Source organism: Symsagittifera roscoffensis, chromosome 8 (assembly GCF_963678635.1).
Source record: "Symsagittifera roscoffensis chromosome 8, txSymRosc1.1, whole genome shotgun sequence".
Lineage (NCBI taxonomy): Eukaryota > Metazoa > Xenacoelomorpha > Acoela > Convolutidae > Symsagittifera > Symsagittifera roscoffensis.
Genome location: NC_087069.1, coordinates 14,636,510 through 14,664,085, shown reverse-complemented (window position 1 = coordinate 14,664,085; position 27,576 = coordinate 14,636,510). Strand labels below are relative to the sequence as shown.

The following is a 27,576-nucleotide window of genomic DNA, read 5'->3' as shown; positions in this document are numbered from 1 at the left end:
CAGCGAATCCCTGACCTTATCTGGACAATTTGGCCCAAAAGATTTGGTGAGTGCACTGTGGTATTTAGCCCTTCTTTAAAACTAATTTCGTTTTTTGAAATCGAAGATAATAATATGAAAACGCTGGTCCTTAATTGTATGATAAAATGAAATGGTAATAAAATTTTGCAAACCTGGTGGGTTGCCATGCAAGTGTTCTGAGATGCTTCAACCTTGTAAATCAATGCAAAGTTCAACAAAATCTTTTTTCTTCAAGCATCAAGTGTTACAAGGCTAAAAAACAACAGATTTTGAAAAAAAAATTAAATTTCACGGCCAATTGGAGCATGACTCCCATTTAGGCGAATAAAGTAATTCACACTTATTACCAAATTTGGAGCGCGAGTAAAAAGAAATTTGGTAAAAATTTTACAACACGGGAACACTACGTCAGAAGTTTTTTTGGAACCTTTTTTCAGCTTAGGACAGATTTGACTTTACGAGAGATGAAAAATCTTCTTCTGAACCAAAAAGTTGTTTCAATGTTTTTGCAATTGGCAACGCCCACAAACATGGAGCAAATCTTATTTGAAACAAGACAGCTTTTATTTTGATGAAAATTTCAAAAAACTTGAACAGTCTAATATACTTTACTAATATATCCTTAAATTTGGCTCCTTAATTTCGAAAGAACGTGAAATTAGTGTTCCAACAGTTCGCAGAGTTTGACGGGTATTAAGTAATTCCTTAAAATTTTGCGCCAAGATTTTGAGGACCCCCTCGAACTTGAAAGGATTCAAACAACACAGCTGCAAACTGCTAGCGATCTGGTGGATTTTATTTTTGGAACTTCAAAAATTGTCCGCTTGTTTCGAATCCGTGAGAAAAGAAATCTAAGGATCCTTTTATATGTTTAATGATCCCTGTGTATAACACATAAACCCATTAAAAAATTTTACTTTTTCTCTAGTTTCAACCCCACTTTTTTTTCATTCAATATTTTCAACCAAAGAATAAAGTAAACATTTGAGTAGGAAAGTTGGGTGGATAGAAAGTATAAACCAATCGTAAATTACATTTAGTTTAGGTTAACTATTGCGAGCAGTGGTTTGATTCAATATCTTGAACAATGCTTAAGCTTGAAAGAGAAAAACTGTTGATGCCCGTAAGAACTCTAGAGGCCTGTAGAACGGTGAAAGGGTCTCGTTGTTGCAAACTATTGATAAAATGTCGAATAAAAAAATAAGCGTAAAGATTAAAATAGGAATGTGGCACACTGAGGATACTATTTTTTTTTCTCAATTTTCTCAGTTTTCCAACTGGCGTCCATTTAAAAATAATTAGTTTCATTATTCTCAATTCTTCATCTCGAAGTTTGAAGAAAAACTGAAACAGATACTGCAGAATTTTTTCGAGCTCAGTTTTATTTGAAAGAGGTTTTAAAAGTAATGTTGTGCGCTTAAGCAAAACAGAAATACGAGAAAGCTACTAATTTAACCATTGCTAATTATGAAAACCATTCCAAATACACAATTGAATTTGATCCTTCGATGATTGAAAATACATAGAGCAACGGACTCGAACTTGTTTTGATGAAATTTTCAAAACGTTTAACGATCTCGTTACCTTTAATGATCACTGTGTATAATATATGAGCCCATTATAAATTTTTTTCCCTCTACTTTCATTTAGTGTTTGTACCGTTTTTTTCTCATTCAATTTTTTCAACCAACACACAAAGCAACTTTTTGAGTAGGAAGATTTGGCGAGGTGAGCAAAAATAAAAAAAATCGTAAATTACATCCATATTATTTTTAGAATTGCGAGCAGTGTTTTTTTTTCAATAATTTGAACTATGTTTGAACTGGAAGAGAAAAAACTTTTTGTTCGTAAGAACTCTAGAAGTCTTTAGAACGGTGAAACGGTCTCGCTGTTGCAAAAAATTGATAAAATGTCAAACAAAGAAATAAGCATAATGAAGTTAATGGGAAATTGGCAAACCAATGATATTGAGCACAAGAACTTTTTTTTCAATTTTTTAACGGGTGTAAAATCTAAAAAAATATTTATTTTGAGGATTGTCATTTCGTTTTTATCTCGAAGTTTGAAGAAATGATAGAAAAAAAATTGCAGAAAGCTTTCGAGCTCAGTTTTTTTTGAAAGAAGTTTTAAAAGTAATGTGGTGCGCTTAAGCAAAACAGAAATACGAGAAAGCTACTAATTTAACCATTGCTAATTATGAAAACCATTCCAAATACACAATTGAATTTGATCCTTCGATGATTGAAAATACATAGAGCAACGGACTCGAACTTGTTTTGATGAAATTTTCAAAATGTTTAACGATCTCGTTACCTTTAATGATCCCTGTGTATAATATATGAGCCCATCATAAAAAATTTTTTCCTCTACTTTCATTTGGTGTTTCTACCGTTTTTTTCTCATTCAATTTTTTCAACCAACACACAAAGCAACTTTTTGAGTAGGAAGATTTGGTGAGGTGAGCAAAAGTGGAAACAATCGTAAATTACATCCAGATTATTTTTATAATTGCGAGCAGGGTTTTTTCAATAAATTTAACTGTGTTTAAGATTGGAAGAGAAAAATTTTTTTTGCCCGTAAAAACTCTAGAAGCCTGTAGAACGGTGAAAAGGTCTCGTTGTTGCAAAATATTGGAGAAATGTCGAATAAAGAAATAAGCGTAATGAGTTTACTAGGAAACTGGCACACCTATGACATTGAAAAAGAAACTGGTGTCAAACTTTCAACGGGTGTCAATTTAAAAAATATTTATTTTGAGGTTTTTCAATTCGTTTCTATCTCGAAAATTGGAAAAATAATAGAACAAAGTTTGCAGAAGTTTTTCGAGATATCAGTTTAATTTTTCACGATTACTGAAACGCTGGAGCAAACTTATCTAAATGCTAGCCTAGAAAAATTGTGGCAGCAGCTGATTGGTCACTTGAGTGATACTATTTTCTGTTCATTTATCAAACTGACAGAATCAAAATACTCTTAATTGTTAAAATGTTTAGTGAAAGATCAATCTTGCTAGACTTGTAAGAGTTTCGCTGTAAGAAATTTTTTCTTATTGAAGAGTTAACCTTTACGACTTTTGATTATAGGTTCCTTTCATTTTTCAACGTCCAGTTGGTTTCAATTCATGTTTTGAACCCGAAAAAGAAATAAAACCTGGTTAACAAATCAGTTGCACGGAAGTCACTGGTAAAGCGGTGATTATTCAATTATGAAACTCAGCCAGATTACTCCAAGTCTTTTAAAAAACCCTGGAGACGTATTTAATTTTACAAGAAAACAAAAGCTGAATTTTTTATCCAGTCTTTGGGTTGAATTGTTAAGAACCCAACATCAACAAATTGGGTACTCCGAGAAAGGAATTTATACGTTTTGAAACTATCCAAGTTGCAAAACATTTTAGTTGATTACAACTCCAGAAATCACCTCGAACTGAAAAATAAAAACGTGTTTCATGATTGGCCGAAGATTGGCAACATCAAGAAAGTAGCGAAAGTGGAGACGTAACTACCTCCATATTCCTTGTTACGTGCTTGGATGACTCAAGAGAGTGACATCAAAGCATCTCTAACAAAACAAGAGCAAAATGAATGGCAAGGTCAATTGTTTCACCGGAAAGTAGAAACACACCATTTTATGAGAGAAAAACTGACTATTTGAAATCATCTAATTTTCTTGATTCAGGTATATTCAAACAGTTAGCAGTTAGCAGGCTAGTCTTCGCAAGTTTGATTTATAAACCATCTTCAACCAATAAATCACATGGATCTCAGTAGCAATGACTTCCCTGAGAAACTTCGGAAATTAGTTTAGAGAAACTCATATAATACTTTCGTATTTTGTCGTATACCATGCAATTACTAGAAATGACCAAAGAATTTTACCAATGACAAGGATAAACTCATAATAAACCAATGAAAAACACATTATGAAATTTTTCTTTTTCTATAGTTTCAATGAGTGTTTCAACACCACTTTATTCTCATTCAATCTTTTCAACCACCACATAAAGTAAACATATGACTAGGAACAATGAGTGGGCAGAAAGTATACACCAATCGTAAATTACATCTAGTTTAGGTTAACTATTGCGTGCAGTGGTTTGTTTCAATATCTCGAACTATGCTTAAGCTTGAAAGATAAAAACTGTTAATGCCCGTAAGAACTCTAGAGGCCTGTAGAACGGTGAAACGGTCTTGTTGATGCAAACGATTGATAAAATGTCGAATAAAGACATAAGTGTAAAGATCAAAATAGGAATGTGGCAGTTGGAATGATTGTAAGCACTTCTGGACTTGGGATGCCCAGCTTAAAAGGCAGTTTTCAGTTCGCATACGCAGACGACGGCTTGCAGAAATGGATTTTGGTACTTTTGCCATCTGAGGTGAGTCAATTTTGGATTGACGGAACAAATTTGTACATTCGGTACTGGTATAAAGAAACGTGAACTTTAGTGTTGAATCTAAGTGCAAGCTCTCTCATTAAAAACTCATAACCGTAGCGAGTTTTGTTACAAAAACGGACCACATTATTTTGGAAATTACAGAGCCACGCGGACACGGCTTGAAAGATGGCTGAAAGACAGCTCTCCCTTCAAGGTATGAAATTGGAACATGTTTTGCTAAACGTTGTGTCGATGTCAATATTATCAAAATTATGAACAGCAGCTTCTTGTAAATTGTCAAAAGGATGACTGATTCGCTTCCTATGACCATCTTGCCATCTGAAATCGCCAGTAAAAAGAACAGATTTTTCTTTGGAAACTACTAAGAACAATACTGAACCTGGTCAGTGACCTGCAGGAATGAGAGTGACAGTTAGGGCATGAGTCTTGTCCCCTTCCAATGAAACATTCAATGTTGTCTCATTATCTGAATCCAGAGGTACTAAATATGGAGTTAAATGAGCATAAAGCGGCAATGCACTCAACAAAACAGCCAAAACTTTCTGACAAAAAAATTTCAAGTTATAGTGTTTTAAGCTTTCGAAGACCTCAGGAGGCTCATTAGGCCCACCATGTGATTTGTATGACAGTGCGGAAGAAAATAAATCGTAGATTTGAGGTTGTCACCATGGAAGCGATCAATTGAAACCCCAGGAAATTCTGATATTGGACCGGAAATTTCTGACATAATTATAGAGGGGAAAAGGATGTATGAACAGTGAGTTGCATACTGTAGCAAAATGTAGCATAATGAGGCATACTGTAGCAAGTGAGGCATACTGTAGCATAATGTCTGTAGAGCATACTGAAGGGTACGAGTGCTGATGAGTGACGACTAAAAAAAACAGTTTTCTAATAAACTAGTCAATTAATACTTCAATAATAAAATTTGAGGTTTAAGATTTTGAGCCTTTACTAATAAGTGATGCATACTGTAGCATACTGTCCGCAGAGCATACTGAAGGGTACGAGCGCTGATGTCTGTAGATCGCTGATGTCTGTAGGGTAATGTCTGTAGGGTACGAGCGCTGATGGGTGACGGCTTAAAAAATCAGTTTTCTCATAAACTAGTCATAAACCATTTTTGTAATATATTTTGAGATTTTGAACCTCCACGATTAGGGTTCGACCTCGGGCTGGGATGACCCAGCGGTTTTGGCGCGTCCTCCTCCCCGGGCCCGGCCTGGCAGGTTTGCAGTCGCGGTGACTGACGGCGCTGCTTGTCCGCGACTGCGCCCTCGTCCGCTTGCCCAATTATAGGGCATGTCGTCATCACTCGAGAAGACCTCTCCGACTCGCCCATCGTAGACCACAGCGTGCCCGCGACCGCGACCCCGCAAGTAGGAGAACGCATGAGCGTCCAAGGCAGTGCTCTCCTCCTCGTCACTGCCCGAGAGCAGTTCAAATTCGGAGACACTCCTCAGTTGCTCCGGTTCCAACTACGAGTCGGAGTCACGGTAGGGCACCACTGTCTTGACTTCGTTCTAGTCTCCTCCCTCCTCATTTTCATCCTCGTCATGTGTATTCTCGTCTGTATCAGAGGAACCAAACAAAGGTACAACATGATCGATATGGAGGAAGGGTTGGATGTTCTTTTGTGGTTTACAAGGTGAAGGTTCAAGTTAGTGGTTAAATAAGGAAAGAAGAGGTTGTTCACATGGCACCAGGCTTAGTTAGTTTTACATGCAAAAAACAAGGTCAAAAGCAATAGTTACATGTGCGGCAAGAAACTAGTGAAAAACGGCAAGTCCTGCCGACAGAAGTGGCACTTTGGATGAGGCTCATCCTGCACTTTCCGCCAGCAGACAAAGCACAGCTTAGGCTCCACAGCCCCATCGTGTATCTTGTACAGATTCCGTCCATCATGACAGCAGATGGGGCAGACTTCACTCTCAGTTGAAGTAGTCACATTCATAGTTTCTGAAATTCAATAATTCAGTTAGTTACTCAGACTGCATTCTAAAAATTGGGATCATATTTCAATTTATAGACAAAAAAACTGTTTTCAAAATATCAATTAATAAAAATTGTCCAGATTACATATTTGAATGTGGTATTAGAAAGTTTCAGGCCCTTTCGATTGATATTTGCGCAGGCATTGACCCCACAGACAATTCTCCGCATGACCCACGATGGTGTTGGAAGAGACTATCAATCTCTTCTGTATTCGCCAGCCTTTCCTTAGTCATTGGCTTAAGATACAAAATTATCAAAAGTTAGCATGAGAAATTCGACTGACTTTTTGGGATGAATTAAGCGTTTCAGTATACGGGATGACGAAACTCAATTTTGGCATCAATTGAGTATTTCAATATATGCGATTAAACTTGCAGTTTTTGGGATACCGAAGTAACTATTTCAGTGTTTGGGACTAAATTCGGCCAGAAGTACTTACATAAATTATTCTGGCAAGGTGGTTCTCTAAGGCTTTGTCGTGCGCCTTCAGAATTCTCCAGACCTCCACCAGATCTTCTAATTGTTGCGGCGGGATCGCGTCTCTGGTGCTCAAAAAATATCTTTCTCTATTTTCATTTATTTCGACAAAAATTTATCAGTTTAGTCTTTGATACTAACCACAGATGCAACATAAGCTCATTCAGAGCCAACATCGGAAATGCAGGGTGGCAGTTGCTGAAATGATCTTTGTCTTTCCGCTCATGTCGAAAAACTCTGACAGCCGTCAGCAGGTGTCCACAATGAATGAAATTGACACCCAGAGCCACTGACTCTGAATGCGTTTCAACCATGTGTATCTTGCCAGCTGGCATAACAAGGGCCTGGCGCTCCGTCAGAACAATTTTCTGACACCCTCCAGCATCATAGCGAGAGTCATCCCCGGGAAACATCGGTTTCCAATCCAGAGATTGCTGCATCAGATATTCCTGGAATATCTGCTTGTTCTTGACCGACGGGGCTATCAAATAAAATGTTTTGCAGCCTAAAAGAAAAAAGAACTAAATGGAACATATTTATATATTTCGTTAAAAAAATTGTGCACCAAACTTTGTTTAACCTTTCACTAAAAAGTACATCACAGATGTACCGGAAAAATCCTGGTGAAATGGAGTTAATGCACCAGCCAGCGATAACAGCAGGTAGCTTGACTCCTTCGTCGGTACTTCTGTCTTCTCCAACTTTTTTTTGTATGTGTCCCAAAGACGCATCCTTGACTGCTTTTGGAACAGAGAATTTTGTGGCCGCCGACAAGGAAACATCAGCATCAATGATATTCCAGAACATTGGCGGCATTGATCGGAACAAAGTTGGCTTAATTAATTGTATGTATTTCTAGGATTGAACACAAATGTGAGGTTGAACTCATCTGAAGTCTTATTAGGAGTTTAAATACTTAACAAACTGATTACATTTGCCTTTAACATTTACCGTCTAGCTCTGAGTTCCTCGGGTATTCCTTTAAAATTTCGTCAATGAAAATGTCCCCATAGATTTGGATGTCAAACTGGCAACTATCCGCTAGTTGGCTTTTGAACCCTTTGATGGATTCAGCTGATGGAACTAGCAAAGCTCCTTGTTGACCGATAAACCAGTCTGACTGGATCCAGTTGACAAGATCAACCGCACGCAGGCACGCACTGTATTAGACTTGAGGCAGGCATGATCTAACAAGATACCCAAAAAAGATGATCGAAGTTTAATTATAACGACTTTGAGCTAGTTTTAGTTTCAGATGCTTACTTGCGAAAGTCTCTCTCTTAGTTAGCCCTTGTCAATTGGAGGTAACGTGTCAATCTGAGTGTCACTCGTGCTACAAGAGCTGCCTGAAATCACGGCAAAACTACGGTTTCTCGCAAAGAACTTTCGGTTTCTGTATCCGCACCAAGGAAGTCGTTCATCTGTTCTCAGATCTGCTTCAACCAGACTATGAAGTGGCGAAATGGAGCCTGGTAGGCGAAAGGGCGAAACGAACTCTGGTGAGAGAGGAAGTGGATCTGGCCTCAGATACGGTCCATTTAGCAAATTGGTAATTCCACGGATATGGATAACTTAAGTAACACCCTCTATTCACTCATCACTGCACCTCTTTCAAATTCAGTTTGAAAATCTTCTAAATTCATTCGTTACTGCACCTGAAACAATTTTGACTTGACACACAAAACCGACACGAATATCGACAAAAACCGATACGACACTCGACATACCGACAAACAAACCTACATACGAATCGACAGTCAAATAACCGAGTTACGAATCGGGACGCACAAACCGACGCGTACGAAACGACATACAAATGAACGACTCGCCGGATACGAAAAACGACTCTTAGATGACAGAGAAAAGTATGGATCAACAATTGTGGAATCGCTGTTCCATAGCATCAGATAATGATCGAAAATTTGTAGACGCCAAAATTACTGACGAAATAGCAGGAAAAGAATTGGCAAACAGTGAAAAGACTAGTTTCAGAAATGGTCGATGGAACTACATTGGAAGTTGACGATCTTGTACGAAAAATAGCAATACCACGGGAACGCAGTCATTCGATTGCAGTAGCAGCAGGAATCATGCAGATGTTAATTCTACGGGGCATCAAGGAAATACCGTGCAACGAAAAACGGAGAAACCTGGTCAAGTTTTTCTTTTCGGAAACAATGCTACGCAAATACTCACCTTTTAGTGATACAAGCGATCAGAACAGATCGACACCGCCCTTAGAACAATTCGGAATTTCATCAATAACCCCGACATCAACAGAATCAGCAATCTCACAACCATTAGCTCTTCCATCACCCTCAGAACCATCAAGAAGTTCAGCAACTGCATCCTTAAACAGGCACCATCAAATTCAATTTTCGAAACATGCGATTCCTCGCAAGATTACTCGGAAGAGAGCACTGGAAAAACTACAAGAATGGCGCGCTCCAAATGGGTCTGAAAGATTTTGGCGCCAAGTTCTGTTTTACGTTCGATGTCATAGAATTAGCCTCCAAGGACTAATCGAAGTAGCTGAAAAAGACTCACAGAGAATAAAACGCGGTAAAACAGATTGACACCGCCCTTAGAACAATTAGGAATTTCATCAATAACCCCGACATCAACAGAATCAGCAATCTCACAACCATTAGCTCTTCCATCACCCTCAGAACCATCAAGAAGTTCAGCAACTGCATCCTTAAACAGGCACCATCAAATTAAATTTTCGAAGCATGCGATTCCTCGCAAGATTACTCGGAAGAGAGCACTGGAAAAACTACAAGAATGGCGCGCTCCAAAAGGGTCTGAAAGATTTTGGCGCCAAGTTCTGTTTTATGTTCGATGTCATAGAATTAGCCTCCATGGACTAATCGAAGTAGCTGGAAAAGACTCACAGAGAATAAAACGCGGTAAAGGTGGTTGCAAAAAGTGTAGATTAACTTTTTCGACCCGTTTTGTAGTTACTCGCTTATTTAAGAAACGGGAATCTTCGGAAGATTTTAAATACGATTTGGCTAAGGAAACTCGATGATCAGCTAATGGTTGTGATATTGCTGATTCTGTTGATGTCGGGGTTATTGATGAAATTCCTAATTGTTCTAAGGGCGGTGTCAATCTGTTCTGATCGTTTATAACACTAAAAGGTGAGTATTTGCGTTGCATTGTTTCCGAAAAGAGAAACTTGACCAGGTTCCTCCGTTTTTCGTTGCACGGTATTTCCTTGATGCCCCGTAGAATTAACATCTGCATGATTCCTGCTGCTACTGCAATCGAATGACTGCGTTCCCGTGGTTTTGCTATTTTTCGTACAAGATCGTCAACTTCCAATGTAGTTCCATGTAGTGCAAAATATCGACAAAAACCGATACGACACTCGACATACCGACAAACAAACCTACATACGAATCGACAGTCAAATAACCGAGTTACGAATCGGGACGCACAAACCGACGCGTACGAAACGACATACAAATGAACGACTCGCCGGATACGAAAAACGACTCTTAGATGACAGAGAAAAGTATGGATCAACAATTGTGGAATCGCTGTTCCATAGCATCAGATAATGATCGAAAATTTGTAGACGCCAAAATTACTGACGAAATAGCAGGAAAAGAATTGGCAAACAGTGAAAAGACTAGTTTCAGAAATGGTCGATGGAACTACATTGGAAGTTGACGATCTTGTACGAAAAATAGCAATACCACGAGAACGCAGTCATTCGATTGCAGTAGCAGCAGGAATCATGCAGATGTTAATTCTACGGGGCATCAAGGAAATACCGTGCAACGAAAAACGGAGAAACCTGGTCAAGTTTTTCTTTTCGGAAACAATGCTACGCAAATACTCACCTTTTAGTGATACAAGCGATCAGAACAGATCGACACCGCCCTTAGAACAATTCGGAATTTCATCAATAACCCCGACATCAACAGAATCAGCAATCTCACAACCATTAGCTCTTCCATCACCCTCAGAACCATCAAGAAGTTCAGCAACTGCATCCTTAAACAGGCACCATCAAATCAATTTTCGAAACATGCGATTCCTTGCAAGATTACTCGGAAGAGAGCACTGGAAAAACTACAAGAATGGCGCGCTCCAAATGGGTCTGAAAGATTTTGGCGCCAAGTTCTGTTTTATGTTCGATGTCATAGAATTAGCCTCCAAGGACTAATCGAAGTAGCTGAAAAAGACTCACAGAGAATAAAACGCGGTAAACGTGGTTGCAAAAAGTGTAGATTTACTTTTTCGACCCGTTTTATAGTTACTCGCTTATTTAAGAAACGGGAATCTTGGGAAGATTTTAAATACGATTTGGCTAATGCGACAAAAACCGGAAAAGTTGACAATTTTATCAACACTATTCGATCTCGGCTTGAAACTACAGGCTTCAAATCATTCGTGCCATCTCCTAGACACGTTCGTCGAACAACCGCCGAATTAGTGGTTCACTTTACAATTTTCTGTAAGCCCGAGAAAACAGTTTCTGGATTTCGAAGTGACCTAGTTTCTTGCGTCGAAGCAGTTGCGTTTTGCTCACTGAAAACCAGGGAGCTTCAAGGATTACGCGTGGATATCCGGGGAGACAATTGTGAGATTGGTGGTGTGGAGGTTACGAGGCTCGCGTTTCAGGAAAGTCAATTTTGTTTTGGAAAATTATCTCTCATGATTATTAGTCTTGGCATCTCTTATATATTATACATTGTCAGTATGTTTAACTTTATTTGCTCTTTAACTAAATTAGGCACTTTGGCTCCACGCAGTTCTATCTTCCAAAAAAAATGATATGTCAAATGGAGCAGAGCGCAAAACGTTTCTGCGTACGGACAAAAACCAGTGCGGAATTTAGGAGCAAATAACTAATCATTGTTAATGGAGTCCTAAGCCAAGGCTTAAAACACTGAGAGTTTGGATTTATGAATGTACGTACCCCTTTGATTAATTTTATCATTAAATTCAGCGTACCGCAGAAAAGACAGCAGATACAATATGGAGCAGAACGTTGGTCCCACCACAGCAGGCGACCAAGAGTCGGGTTGGCTGTACAGCCAAACAAATTCCCTAAGACAGTTAGGCTCAAAGCTGACCTATAGTGGCAATTAACCATTTTGTTGCGGCTGGTTATTGGTGTCTCTAATGCGCAGTCATCTGATACAGTCTTGTGGCTCCCACTGTATGTGTGAAATGACACTACAGACTTCCGCCCACTAACTTGCGAGCCAGAGACTGGTAAAAGAACTATAATCAATGTGCCTTTTCGAAAAAAAGTTACCCAAGACGTCACTGGTCAGGATCGAAGACATTCGATGCGTTTGTCCAGATGCCACCCACATGATAACTCGATGTGTGGAAACAGATCTTCGTAAAATGGCACAAAAACTAATCGATGATATGCATCCCCACGAAATGTTTGCCCTTCAGCGCTTTGAGGAAAATTTGACCAAACGGTGGGCCAAAGAGCCATTTCCACTTCACCACTGTCTCAATAGGAGGAAGAGACAAAGCTGGCAAAGTGGGTGCAGTCTCTCTTTCTAGAATCTGTGCGCTGAATGTCATCGCTGACAAGGAAGACATGAAAGAGGCTAGCACAGAAGTTGAAGATCTCTTTGAAGGAGTATGGAAAAATGAAGTTGTTGCTCACCCCAAAGAAAATACAGATACGTACGTTAAGTCTGTAAAAGTGATACAAGCCATCTACCCGAGTCTCGTCTCAAGAGTTTCTGGAAAAACTTTAAAGCATCACCACTAAAGATGTCAGTGAACTTTTGAGAAAGAACTTGAATGAATGCACGCAATTACAAAGAGCAAGAGGTGATTTTAACGCTATAGAGTACAAAAAGTGTGCTGAAATTTACTCTCAAATTCCAGTGCTTATCTTTGGAGAACAAAAATTGACTCCCTACAAACTAAAATTACTCCTAATGCCACAGCTTGTGGTGAGCAATTTTAAACGAAGTCCCTTGGAACATTTTTTCGAAACTCTCGAAAAATCTAACCACCATGCGAACAAGGACTTTCAGGAATGCGAGGCGGAAGAAGATTGCATAACCAACACCCATTATTCCTCGAAATGTTTTTTTTTCATTCTGCAAGTTCATCAAATTTGGCAAGTGAACACGTAGTTTTCTAAACAATGCGGGAGACGTATTGGGAGGAACCAATCCTATCCCGTCGTATTTACAAATATGTCAAAAAAATCTAGAATTTCCGAAAGTTGCCGTCGGTGAAAAGCGTCCATCTAGCCTGCTGCTTTCTGGTTTGCGATTTCATGTGTTGGGTACTTTCGGATGTACAGAGGCAGCAGTTGCGGGAAAGAAAGCAAAACCGACTCTAGCACCACAATATACGTTGGAAAATGGATCTATGATTTAGTAGGTACTGTCCCAACCAAAGACAATGCTGAAACAATTCTTCGGGGACATTCCAAGACACCTAAGTGCTTTCTTCTGCTGAAAGTTGACGAATATTTGGTCAAAGGAATGATGACTGCAGAGGAACGGTTGCAAAACCGAGTAGACAAAAACGAGTCAACAACTGATTTGGAATCCAGTGATACTTGGGCAAAAACCAAACGAAAGAGCCAGCAAAAAAATTGTCACCTGATGCCATCCAGTGCCGTAAACTTGATTTCAAGTTTTTGAAGCTAGAATACTTAGTTGACTCCCTTTACTCTGATTCAGTTATTGATCCGACATCTTACCAGCTCTATCCGGGGAATAATTTTTCAGCTAATTACGTCAATAAAAAGCAACCACTTTTGATGAAGCAATGTCAAACTAGCGGTCAAACCAAGGTTTCTGCAATCGTGGCTCTAAGGAAACATAGAGCTGAAAATCACCGCAGATTCTAAATACTGAACCGCAATTACCCCCTCGTGTATCTGAACAAACTCAGCCCACAGAGTACTCAGCTCACAATCGCACAACCAAACGTGAGATCAATTTCGACGAGTTCAGTGTTAAAATGATGTTCAAGTAACCCAGGCTAGTGATATGCCCTACATATCCCGTCGGGGGCCTTCTTTTCGTGGGGTCTAGGACAACAAGCTGACGTGACTTCAAGTCGAAAGGACTTCAAGCCGAAATTATAACTTTACAAGCACCTCAAATTGCTATTCTTTCATTGGCATCCGTTGATAACATCAGCGGGTTTTTGAACTATCCGGCTTGAAGTCCATAACTTTAAGTTTCGGCTTGAAGTCCAATCGGCTTGATGTAATGCACCCCTTTCGTGAACCTTAGTATCATACTTGTACCAATTTTAGGCGACAATCAGTCTGAATGGCTCCCAGATGATACCCTCAATGCCGGTAAATTCTCACCTCTGGAAAAGGTGAGGGGGACCCGAGTAGCTGTTTTATATGATCACACGTAAAATAGATTTGTATTAGAGCGCGGCAGTTTGTTTTTATTGATTCCACAAACTGTTAGTGGATTCCGCAGATTCCTTGAACAATGTCTAGGTAAAACAACGAATGCGGAAACTACGAACAAATACTTAGTTTTTTTCTGTGGAATTCACGAACGAATCTTAAACCGTTACTTAAATAAATTTCTGGATATACCCTTTTAAAAATTAAATGTAAAATTAAAGATCTGAATGAAATGGCGGTTTTGATTTGTAAATCCGTAATTTGATAACCCAGCAGCATTGAGCAATAAATATACTTAGAAAAACGAATGCGAAACTTACGAACAAAGACGTAACCATTGTCTGTGGAATCCATGAACAAATCTTAGATCATTCCCTTTTAGAATATACCCTTTTAGAATTTAAAATATTTGTAGCCGTGTCAAAAACAGTCATGCTTTTAGCTTAACGCAACCAATTGAAACTGTCCGACCAAATAATTCGATTAGTTAAGTTTTTATAATTAATTATCAAAAAGCCTAGGGATAAAATTTTTTAAACAATGTTGTTGATTTTGGTTGAACTCGGTCAAACAAATTTTTATGTATTAGCTGTTATTGTAAAAACTGATTCCATTTTCATTATGGGATGGGTTAACAGTGACAACTTATTGTAGTTTTCAATTTAAAACTATGACATACCCCAAACTAATTCGTAAACGCCCGAGAAGGTAATTTCGAATTAATTCGTAGCAGCCATAGATTCAAATTTGAAGCTATTAAAATCATTTCCTAAATCAATACTTAATTAAATTCGTAGATATACCCTTTTACAATTTCAAATTTGATTGAAAACGGCCATTTTGATTTTTAAATTTAATTTTACAATTGTAGTCATTGCAACAATTTTCACATTCCAGCTCTACAGATCTATTTTCAATTAACTAACACGGTCGGAAAAAAACTAGAAATCGCAAAATTAACCGTTTTATATAGAATAAAATTACACCGACCGTCGGTCGCTGTAAATTCAAATGTAAATACTTTTCTCCCGTCGGGAACGAGTAATTCAAGCGATATGATTGGTCATATTTGAATCGATAGCTCTTCAGCTTCAGTTAATCATAGATTTATTGCTGCTATTATTTACCGCTAGATAATTCGCTTTTTGCTACAAAATCCTTTCGTTTTCGGCCCTACTATATTTTTTAATGCTGAACGATAGTTTGCTACCAAAAAGATTGAATACCACGGGAACTTCATCATCGATATTTTTTGACCCTTTAATAATCGTCCCAGATTGGTCTGCTAAACGATTGGTCCCCGTACCAGAGGAACACAATATTGCTTTGAAATTTAAAGACGACATACTTAACAATGACCACTTTAACTTAATGAAACGCTACAAAGCCAACTTATCCTTACCTTCTACCCCAATTATACCAGAAAAGCATTGCTCCAAGAATTTACTACAAATAATTACCAAGGATGACAAAGACTTATGGGATCTAATCACAACACTGAAGAGAGGACGCCCGCTGGAAATTCATGGATTCTACATGAAAAACTATGAGAAGGCCCTGCCCACCAGAGATGATCTTTTTTTCTTGGAGAACAAAAAAGTAATGTCAGCTGCGGCCCGAGGCGCATTCAGTTCGATGTTACACGAGTCCCAGGTTTGGCATGAAGTTTCTGGCTGAATTTATCGGGTGGCCACATATTTATAGGGAACGCCACGGTACAATGTTCAAAAGCCGGTAAGAACCTTAAGGTGTTGTTGGGGTCGGAGCATATGAGCAAATACCGGAAATTTCATTTACGATAAAAGATTAATTTAGATTTCGCCGGCCCTTTGGATGATTTCTGATCTATATTGATAATCGTTTAGATCAAGGAAATTCAATCATATCAGACCGCCTGGCAAAGAGTTAGAAGATACACGACGGAGCAGAGGACGGATACCAAGACGCGGTGATGTACTCCTCCTCGGATTCGGACATCCCACTGGCGAAGATTATCCATGGAAGTTGAGCAACCCCAATCTTCTCCTCAGACTCGGACATCCCACTGGCAAAGATTACCCATGGAAGTCGAGCAATCCCAATCTTCTCCTCAGACTCGGACATCCCACTGGCAAAAATAACCCATGAAAGTCGAGCAACCCCAATCACAATCTCTAATCGGAAACAACCTACTGTAGCGAAATTGGCCACTGCTAGAGGTAACCTTTTTTAATGTATTGGGGAACCGTATTTTAATCCATTTAAAGAGGCGATTGTTGATTCTTCGAAACACACTGTCACTTTGGAAAATGGACATATTTTAGCCGGAAAGAGGAAATCATCGCCTCATCAGAAGTCAACCAGAGCCAACCTTCAGAAAAAGAAGACCAGTGGGAAGCTGACTGGCGGAAACCCGACGCTCATACAAACGATCACAATTTCGTCGACAGAAGTTATCGTCATTCCGGATTCCCCTCAGAAATCGTCTCAAGATAGCAGTTTTCCTGGAGCATCATCCTACAGATCTGCTCTATAGCCAATTTTGCTGGACAGCACACCAGAGGAAACTCATCCTGTTGCCACCTAGCCCAGATCTACAATCAGACTGCCTGCTTTCTTGTGCTGGTCACCTTCTGATTTCCTCATTCCCCTGGCGAAATCGGGGTACATTCAGATATCGCGGAAGTTTCCCACCGAGAAACCACCCATCATAGTCGCAGAGCAAGATTCCGGGAGCGAAATATCGTCGCGATAGATAAAGACGTACAACAAGCTATAGAAGAATTTGACGCCGAATACATTTAAAACTCATTGAACTCATTAAAACACTATTTTCCAATTTATTTATTTTACGATTTGTAGAATTTGTAGATTTAATTTTAGCTAAATTAGCACTAATTAGATACGTGCTTAGTATGTTTCATATCGACCATCGGTCGATCATTCATTTTTTAAGGTTGCTTTAGATTGAGACATTCGTAATTCACTCTCAATCATATTATTCTCTCAATTTCTTGGTCGATCAATTTGAAGCGTCGATCAATCGCCTTGTACCATTTTTGGGCGACCAAAATTTTTTATGATCTCAACAAAAATTACTAAAAAACTTGTATTAGAGCGCGACAGTTTGTTTTTCATTGATTCCAGAAACTGTTAGCGGATTCCGCAGGTTATAAGTGAGATATCCAGCACTAACCAGCTTCAACAATGGCTAGCTAGAACAACGAATGCGGAAACTACGATCAAATACTTAACTATTGTCTGTGGAACCACGAACAAATCTTTAACTAAATTATTTAAACTAAATTCGTGGATATACCCTTTTAGATTTTAAACCTTTGATTGAAAACGGATATTTTGAGTTTTCAGTTTAGTCCGATCATTCACTTTTTAATGTTAACTCATTCGTAATCACGTTATTTTCTCAATGTTTCAGTAAATGCACATAATTGTATATATTCAGGGTTTATTATTAGAAAATTTAATTAGTAAATTTGATCATAAATTAGAACAGGTTTAAAATTTAAAATCATGACGACAAACGCACTCTTATAAACTGTAAATTGATTCGAAAACTGATAAAACGTTCATCGGAACGAAACGAGTTTAAAGTTTTGTAGAATACCAAAATACATTTAACTGCTGTCGTCAAACAACGCTTGAGCAACTTTGTCTCTATAGTCAAAGGACAGTTGCTCGATAGGTGCAATGTCTCTCAAGGCTTTTATGATGACTATTCTTTCACCTAAGCTGGAAAGTACAACTTCTACCATCTTCATATTGGCCTCGTTTTTTTTGGGTGGCGTGGTTCGCTAAACGACCCATGCAAACATTCCATTTGTGTAACGGGCACTCCTCATTTGAAGCGTCGATCAATCGCCTAGGAGGAACCCAATTTGCAATACGTATTCATTTAGAACTCCTGGTTGGAGACAGTACTGGTCGGCATTGATGTTGATGACTACTTTGCCGTGGTAATCCACCAACACGCCATCTTTCTTGAACGATTGCAAAGCAATCAAACCTAGTAAAAAAGAAATCAATGATTGAAAAATAAACTGATTCCAAAATTACTGATTCAAAAATGAAATTTTATTAGCAAGATATATTTACCGAATTATTAAAAATATGAAGTACCTCTTCCAAAGACGGGAAATATCACATCACATATGCCGACCCAGCTCTGGGTCAATGCACGACTCTGCAACTCTTCCTGAGCCTCACATGGAAAACTCTCAATGTCGTTGGCGGTATGTTTAAGGCTTGTGGTTTTCTCAAGCGGCTGAAACTTTCTCTTTGATTCATCATTGAGCAGCTTCACAACATGGTCAACCAAATTCTTCAGGTCATGGGTTGCCCACTTCTGCTTCGAGTAAAAGTTTGTAACTTTACTTGACAGTTCATGGGAAGTTGTCATCTGCTGAAAAAAGATCTGTGCGCGCTGCACCTAACGAATGTAACGTTGAGAATCTTGTCGGGATCGCACTGCCAACAGAACCTCTTCTTACGTGTATCCGTCCAATTTCTGGTGAACTTCTGAAGCTTGCCTCTTTAGCTTTTCCATCTCGAACGTAGGGCTGGTAGACAAGGCATAAGCTTCGCAACCTTTCGTGCGAGACAGCGCTTTGGCTGTTCCAGATTTATGATGCTAATATATAAAAAACGAAATTATTACATGTGATTCTACGCCGGTTTCAATTTTGATAAATTAGTATCTTTGGAAGACATTGAAATTATTATCGATTGATCTAACAGGCGTTTGACCTGATCAACTAGCGGAGCAACCCTGAACACAGCGTTCCCAAATGAATTGACGAAAACAGTTGAGTCGTAACCATGTTTTTTGTGTCCCGAGAAGCCCGCTGAAAAACATAGCTCAAATTCCTCCTCTTTAAATGGATTCTGACCTCTGTATAGTAGAATTTCATACCCTGTACTAGCCAGACTGGAATTCTGTGGGAGACGCGAGAAGTTGACACTATAAAACTGAGTCATCAAATCGAGTCATCAGTGTTTTTTTTATCGAATTAGTGTTTTAGATTACCTTACAGGCTGCTGGTTTTTACAACAGCATGGAATATAAGAAAATTGCACGATCACAATGATACTTGTGTCATCAGCAGAAGGCGTAATTCGAGAAAAGATATAAGATCTTTCAACCCCAGACGGCTGCACAGGAACTCGATGATCTTTTTTGAACAAGCTGGGAGTCTCAAAAAAGGGATTTTTATCATCAACGACCCTTTCAACGGCACAGTTCGTTTGGTCGACAAACCTCAAGAATGTACTCCGAGTTGAGAAACGAGTCACAAGGCGAGTCAAGGAAACGAGTCGCCGGAGAATCACTGCCAGACGACTTCATAAAATTCCTGATTACGGATGCCGAGAAATCTAGACCCAAATAAAAACCCTCGGAGCCCAAAGCCAAAAAACAAACAAGGAGAAAAAACCGCAGGAAGATATATTGAGTCGCCTTGATTATTTTGAGTTGCCAGAAAATAACATTCCCTTGAAGTTTGCTCCATGCACTTGCAATTTATACGTTATGCACTCCGTGTTGAGAAACGAGTCACAAGGAGAGTCAAGGGAACGAGACGCCGGAGAATCACTGCCAGACATTTTCAAAAAATTCCTGATTACGGATGCTGAGAAATCTAGACCCAAACAAAAACCTTCAAAAGCCAAGGCCAAAAAGAGGAGGAAAAACCGCAGGAAGATATTTTGAGTCGCCTTGATTATTTTGAGTTGCCAGAAAGTGACATTCCCTTGAAGTTTGGTCTATGCAACAACGGTGTAATATAGATGAAATTATCTAGTAACTAATCAATTGTGTATTTAATCTACTAATTAATCACATCCAATTATCCTTATATTCTGTATCATCATCGATTTTGTCTGATATCCTGAAAATTGCGTTTCCGGATGCAAATGATTCTTAATTTTATCGGTATTCATTTAACCGTAATCTTTTTATATACCGCATTCTATTTTGTGGTTTTAGATACCTAAATTAACCTTGTTCTCTTTATACAGCAAAATCCTTTTTGTGATTTCAGCTAGGATCGACAATCTTGCGCGCAGGAGAAATGTTTCGTGTTGATTATTTGAAATTCAATTATTCGAAGAAAACAGCATTTGCTGGAAAGAGTAACAACGAAAATGCGGATATCACCCTGAGAATGCCTTCTGTATTGGCGGAGCTTGCTGAAGAAGTTTTTATGGTATGTGGCTGTTTATTTCAATTTCAGTGTTTTTTCAGAAACGAACATGATTTAATCTTTTATTCTCCTGCGCTTCGTTTTAGAATGATTTTAGCTGCGATCTGAATGATATTGCTCACTCAATTGGCCACACCTTTGCGACGTTTTCGGCAACAAAAAGATTCGTTGGCTTGTTAAGGAAAAAAACAGAGCAAACTTTCATAATGGTTCCAGCTACACCGGTAACCAGAAATGCCCTTGGTTTATCATCCACACAGTGTGCTGCTAAATTTTTGGGCAGTATAATCTCAGGACTTTTTGGATGCCATCAACCTTGGGATTTTGTGCTGGGGGACAAAAAAGGACTTGTTGCCAGCAAGAAACGAACGTGAGCTAGACACTCTGATCAAATCTCTCCGAACACAGAGATTTCCTCATAAGCACAATCCGATGCCATATAAATACATGCCGTGGTAGATATGCCATCGAGAATAACTACCGAGAAGTATTTAAACATAATACGGCCGAGTCCGCCCAGGATTTTTTTTATGACTTGGAATGAACAACTTGAACTGTTTATACTGTTTGTTGTCACGACTGTTTTCTTACGACTGTTTGTTGTTATTTGATCTCTTCAAATTAACCGTAATTTGTCGTTTTCTTTTTACTGTATGCAGTATGTGCTATGGTCTGAAAATTATGCCGGTCCATCAAAATTGCTCATAAAGAGTAAACTATCTATTTGGTGTAATTTGCTCAAAGAAAGTCAATTAACTATTAAGAAAAACTAATTTGAGTAAATTAGTTTAAGATAAAAAGGTTTACAAAACTTGAACAACTACAGCTAAAATAAGTGGTTAATTGCAAAAACAAAAATTTGTTACCGAAAATTTTGCCTTTGAAAACACCCCAACTATATTTGAAAACACCTTAATTATTGAAAACACCTTAACTATATTTGAAAACACCTGATTAATTTAATTGCGAGTTTACTTCATAAAGTTGTTCAATTTGTTCCTTTTGCAGGAATTGAGGTTGATAGCAGATATTGGGATAGAAGTTGGGTTACAGGAATCGGGATCGAAGTTTGGTTACAGGAGTCGGGGTCGAAGTTTGGTTACAGGAATCGGGATCGGAATTGGATTACAGGAATTGGGATCGAAATTGGGTTACAGGAATTAGGATCGATACTTCTTATGAGTATGCTAGTTACAATCAATATGAGGTTTTTTACTGTCCAAAAAGTATAAACTAATCTTTAATTCCCCAGGTTGAAGCCGCTGATGTGGATAGTTAGGCAGGAATAGAGAAAGAAGGAGAGAGAGAGAGAGAGAGAGAGATATAATATCAATTTGAAAACCCGAATGCCTGAATAATTAAACGAGGACCTTGTTGCGATTATAAAATGCGATTTCGCTTAAGATCAAAAAACACTGACAAGAAATGTAGTTTCTGCATTGATGCGACTGTTGTCAGATCAAAAGTGGTTATGTCCCAGAAGATTTTAAGCTCGACTTTGTATCTCTAAGGTTCCTTTCGCTTTTGGCTATTGATGGCAGTTGTAGGACTTTCGGGGATCAAAAAAACAGCAATAATTAAAAAAATTTTAAAAGGGAATTATTTGAACCCAGTCTTTGAAGAGTCTCATAGTTTCACAAGCTTTTTCAACCATTAGTTCGGGTAAACAATTAGCACTCTCAACATCTATATCTAATAGGTATAATTTGACTGAATTGACAGTTCGAGTATTTTTGAAAATTGCCTAGAAGTAATTGATGATTCATTCCATTAAATAAAAAAAAGCGCAGGTAATAATCTTGAATGACTTAAGACCCCAAAAAGGCAACTACAGCAAAATCTACAACTGATCCTCCGGAGATAACAATTCCTAAATTTTTGTCATTTTGCAGTAGAAAACAATCAACACAAAATTTATTGTACGGAAGTTTCAGCATTTTTTCAACCAAACAGATGATTTCTTCAAATAGTAATAAAACCACATAAAACAAATTGTTGCCAAAACTAATTCAAACTTTATCGTGTTCTGAACTTTTTACAGAAAAAACATAATATTTGTGTTGAAACGTACCATCGATTTACCCTGAATAACAAAAGTACTATGATGCATTCTTTCTACACAAGTAAAAGTCCATTGATTTTTACCAATAAGACAATTCTTGAGATTTCAAAAACATGAGTTGTTTTCTAAACATATATTTTCTTTCTTACCATTGCCCAAAAACTGAAATCTTACTAACTATATTCGCCATCCTAAACCATGCTCGATTTACAACCAAAATTAAAACTTAGCATGGGCAACGGGAGTTCCAGAAGATATCCTAAAAGGTGGATTCGTCGAAGCCCTCATCCCTATGATCATCTTCAACATCAACTTCTGACACCCATCAAAAAAACGCGGAATTGTTTTCTGATCTGCAGCATATCGAGGAAATAAACCCCTGTCAACTACGGGAGTTTATTGAAAGGAAAATCAATTAGTAAACTAAAATCAGGTATTTGTGCATGCTCGCAGAAGCATACAATGTTTAATCAATCCAATCAATGAGTCCTGAAAACAATTGAGTTTTTGCTCAGAGCAAGGAAGTATTGTATCTTATAAGATAGATTTTCAGTGTTGCTTCAAGTGTTTAACAACATAGAAATGACAACAGAATAAATTGTTTTTATTTTTCCGAAGCATATAGCAGAGAGCAACTCCATGCAGTAATTTTCAAATCCAAATCAAACGAAATTAAAAACCACAATCCTCAGATTTGATCTGGTTGATACACCAAAAACCCACAAAAACATTAACAACAACAGCAGCAGCAACAACAACAACAACAACAACAACAACAACAACAACAACAACAACAACAACAACAACAACAAGAAAAGCAACTACTGATCCTCGAATCATACTAACCACTGAAACAGCTTTTGTTGCCACAACACAAACCAATCAACAAGGAAAAGCTCATCTTCTTTCTCTACTTCCTCTCTTTTTCTCTCTGCATCTCCGATGATGAGGGATAGGAAGTGGAACCAAATGCTAAACCTGATGGAGCTTTAAGCACTGCGCAAATTACGCTGCATTTACAACTCACGCGCGAAAACAACATTAGCGTGTTAAAAACTTCTGATTTTTGAAAAGCCACTACGAGTCATTATAAATACAGAGATGATATTTTTGAAAAAATTCAACCGGTCTCGAAGCATCAGTCCAAAACATGTGCAGTCCAGATGTGAGTACCTTATGGTTTCAATGGATTGCATGTCCCGTTTTTTGTCGTGTACAGACCTTGAAATCAAGTTCTGACACCTCAGCTGAAGACAGTTGAAACAAAACAACCAGAAATGTCTGACTAGATGAGAGCACTAAGTTTGAGAGTTCCATTGAAAGTTTCTGTGAAAAAAAAACATTGAAATATATACAACAGAGAGTGAAAAAAATAACAGCTATTGCAGAGGGGTCATACGGTTACAAATAGACTGTTTTATAAGTATTTTTGAGGACAAATGATTCCAAGCTTACATCGATAAGCTTCAAGATTCAGTTTGCATGTCAAATTAGTTAAACAAAATTCTAATTGAAATGACCAAAAATTTATCTCATGCCTAAATAAATAGAGAGTGGAACAATCTTTGGAATTAGTTCTTCGAACGAAGCTGTTATCTGATGACTTTTGTAGAATAGCAAATCGGCATTTTTCCTCAAAAGGATAAAACAACAATTCACTGACAGTTTTTCCGAACTACCCGATATTACCAGTTTTACCGAACTTATAACACTATCGTTGCTAACAAGGGAACTATAGAATATATGTTTATTAGCCCCAACTAAACAGATTAGTGGAAACGAAAGTAGTCAACTAAAAATGGTCTGACAACCTTCAAAAGTACAATGATTCCTTTACCATAACAAACGCGTGATCAGCGCATCAATAAATTTTTTCATTGACTACTCTAGCAATCTACTAAGCGAAGTTATTGGTATTCAAGACGAAGGGATAGCTACTGTGACAGATATAACGTTTCTCACTCCTTTGACAGAGCAAGGGATACCAAAATAGAGTACAATTAATATAACGAAAATTAAGCAACCTATAAAGTGTTAAATAATGAAAGAAAATTAAACGATTCTACATAGTGTGAAAACGGCAGTAGAAGAGTTCAAAAATTACTCAACAAAACCAATCAGATGATTAATCCTGATAAATTCAGTTTTACCATCAATCCCATAAGTAAATTGATTTCTATAGGGATGCGTTCAGAGAAATTAGTGTTTTTGAAAGACCTCATTTTCCCTGAAACTTGTCTTTTCAAAACCATAAGAGATGGAACGGGATACCCTATTAGTGTTGTAGAAACCCACAACCCTTTCACAACACAACACTTTCACATCACGAAAACTCATCTCCGAATACGATATTGATGTACTTGCTGGAACCCAAGTAAGGTTCAACTACCTGACCAAAACCTAATTCAACTCAACTGCAACTACGAGTCAATGATCGTAATTAGTCAATGAACAACAGTTAACATTGATTAAAATCGTCGCAAAACTTTTAGCAACTTGTGTCACACAAAATCTCCTAGAGAATAACCTGCAGAGCGTTCTGTTAAATCTAAGAACAACAATCGATAGTTTTGTACCAGTGCGCGCTTGCTGGACTAGGAGGAATTTTTTTTGACATTGGTACTTCAAATATTTCTGGTTAGGAGTATGGAGGCGTACTACCATGATCAAACGACCATGCAGCACTTCTCAGACATTAAAATATTTACTTCGGCGTTCTGATTATGTGTATTGGAGGTATGGCTATTGGGGTCGAACATCCTTTATTCTAAAAGTTTGTAGTACCAGCAGCAAAACGTGTAGGAAAAGAATTATCATATATAGAAACACAGCGCTCGAATTATCTTATATTGAAATCCTCAAAAACAAAACGAAAATAAACACAAAAACAGCTCAATTAATTACAAATTTGGAGCAAATCCAACAATTTTTGTGGTAGTAGAAAAAAATTAGAGCACAAAAAAATTAGAGAACAACAGAATTTCTCATTCCAAATAAATGAGCTCCACTAAGAGGTCGTTTCAATTTTTTCAACAAAAATGAACTGATGTTTTTAAGGCCAAATGAAGCAAATCACAGCTAATTTTTTTTAATTGGCAACCTCCATTACTCGTAGTGAAAAAATGCGCTCACTCAAAAAAATAGTCCATCATCATAATCACCTGATTTTGTAATGCTCAATTTCAAAATTTTAAGAGACGGAAACATTTTCATCGGTCTTCAACGAACATGCCTGGATGTTGTAGAACGCATCGTTAGAAACAATGACAATGCACTATGAGTTCAACAAGAAAAAACATGTTAGATTCACAGTCTCAATTCATCTTCTTTCTCCGAATGCACAATTTCCCTGAATGGAGAATAACAATTACAAACTAGGCCAGTTGTGCATATGAAAGTTCCAATGAAACAAAATTATGCAAAAAAACATGGCAAGGCTTTTATTATGAAACTGTCCATCAATTATGGATGACGCTGATTGGTTGCCTGAAATTGTGTGCGAAACGTAATCTGGTCGTGGCTGCATTTCGGTAAATCCAAGGATTTGGTAAAATTGCAAATGGTTTCTTATCATGTGATAAGCCTCTTAAAGTTTTGTTTTAACTAGATGCTCTCTGAGAAGATCTTTTAATTATTTTGTTTTTTGTCTGCGCATCAATATGAGCCATACCGAGATTATCCTACATTAGCGTAATGTTGATCTTTTACAGACAAAATTTTTGGCCTCAACTGATGTACAAAATAAGCGACAAGAAACGTTTTTGCCGGTTTGTCGAATTATTGTGGCAAGGAGCATGAACACAGCATACTTGTGTACAATTCAAACAGAAACGTTTAATCTAAAAACGTTTTTGCTGAATGGAATCATTGTTTACAGAAATTGTAACACCTTAATTTGAAAAATATACTCATGGTATCGGCTTTAGCTAAATATCACATTTTTTATTTTGCTTTTGATCTCACATCAAACTCAGCAGGTTTTACTTGTTTTTTTTAAACTCTGAACCAGCCAATTGCACTATTTCAGGGGAACTGAATTTTGCTCTACCGCTGGTGACAAATAATGAGTTCATTTCAATGGGAAAGCTTGTATCAACAGTTATGTGAGTTGCGAGCAAAAAATAATTGAAACTCTTTGATGAAATGAACTGAGAAACAAAATGGAGAGTCTGATGACTAATGAGCTTACTAGGCAATAAAAGCGATTGAAACATCGATTTAGAGGAGAGTTCTTTTCATGAAGAAAACCAAGTTTTGATGAAAAAACTAATTCAGTAAACTAACTCTGTCTTCTATAGACTTTATTGATATTCTGTTGCTCAAATATTTTTCATTTGGAAAGCTTGTTGCTTTGAACGTCAGCGACCAGGACATGACGCAGTTTGCTAATCATATGCTGTTATTAGATTTCGATTCCGATAATTTCAATGTTTTTAGTCAAATTTTAGTTGACAGCAACTTTCAATAGTTCCATCATTGTTTCTGATAGCTGATTTATGCTGCATCTCTCGATAAAATCACTGAATCAAGAAAAAAAGGAAGGCGCAGTTTTTAGGGTCAACTTGTTAACTGATTCAGTCTTTGGTATTTTCGATGAGAACATGGAATTGTGGTTCTCCTGTTCAATAGGTTAGGCACAAAAGTTGTGCTGAAATAAACGGACCGCAAATGGATGTTGAGAAAGTCGAAGACTTCGGGTTCATTGTTCGGAACCAAAATTTCGAAAGTTTTGTCGAAACTGTTTGAAAAATGCATGCGACCGTTCATCAACTGAATCAATCAACTTTTTTGATGATTATTTTATATTGGTAAGCTCAAGTTATTCAAACTACTCAACTTTTCATGTTTGAGTAATTTTCTTAAAGGTCACCATTTTTATTTTTACACCTTTTGGGAGCAAATCGATAGTTTTGATCTGTATCGTCATTTTTGAAATTTGTTTTTTGTTGTCGTCACCAGTTTGAATTTCTTTTCACCAATTTGTACTTTGACCAATTTTTGCTACTTTTGGATGTAATTCAGATAGGAAATGAAAATTTTTTCAAGTTAA

General features: G+C 37.8%; 1 long non-coding RNA gene across 1 annotated transcript in view; it reads left to right on the top strand.

Moving 5' to 3' along the window:
- The window catches only part of LOC134853329 (uncharacterized), a 66,134-nt gene continuing 38,558 nt past the window's right edge, over positions 1-27,576 (top strand). Inside the window, exon 1 of the long non-coding RNA XR_010164346.1 lies at positions 1-46. This is a non-coding gene — a long non-coding RNA (uncharacterized LOC134853329). The remainder of the gene's footprint in view (positions 47-27,576) is intronic.